Here is a 678-nt window from a genome sequence, read left to right as displayed (position 1 = left end):
GGAGAATCAGAATAAAGATATGATTGAGAAGCAGCAGATGAAGTAATCCTGCACATTGCAGCAGATGCACCTGATCTTCTGTTCCTCAGGCGCGCGCCTCCTCCCGCCCAGCCAACCGCTCCTGCTGTTATTCATCCGATTTATTTCCATTTACATTAACAGTTATACTAAAAGAAATAGTGCTAAGACGTATCTAAATAAAGATCCATAATAACTCAAGCAGCTTAATTCTCCTCATGACGGGAACAGAAGGGGCGATAAACTAATAACGTTTATTAATTTGCATTGATTGTAAGTTCAAATCTAAATAAACTGTTTAAACTTTGTTTAAATTTTTTGATTGTATATGAGCCGTTGATGGTGACAACACATTTTAAGCTAACGAGCCATAAAGCGCTTAAGAGCCAATAACTCAAGCGGTTAGTTCTCCTCATGACAGCCTGGACCAGCGGTGCCGGCCAAAAAACAAAATAAAAAAAACTAATAGCATTTATTTATTTTCATCGATTGTCCGTTTAAATCAAAATAAACTGTGATAATTTAATTTGTTTAAAATGTTTGATTGGATTAGCTCAGCTGATCAGCTCGAGGTCAGAGCCGTTGAAAAACGCACAGGTGACCACATTTTAAATTAAGGCGGGAAAAGAGAAGAGTAGAGAATGAAAGACTGACGGACAG

This window comes from Rhinichthys klamathensis, unplaced genomic scaffold (assembly GCF_029890125.1).
Source record: "Rhinichthys klamathensis goyatoka isolate OS25496 unplaced genomic scaffold, OSU_Roscu_1.1 h1tg000168l_1, whole genome shotgun sequence".
NCBI lineage: Eukaryota > Metazoa > Chordata > Actinopteri > Cypriniformes > Leuciscidae > Rhinichthys > Rhinichthys klamathensis.
Note: the sequence above shows the minus strand (reverse complement) of the source record.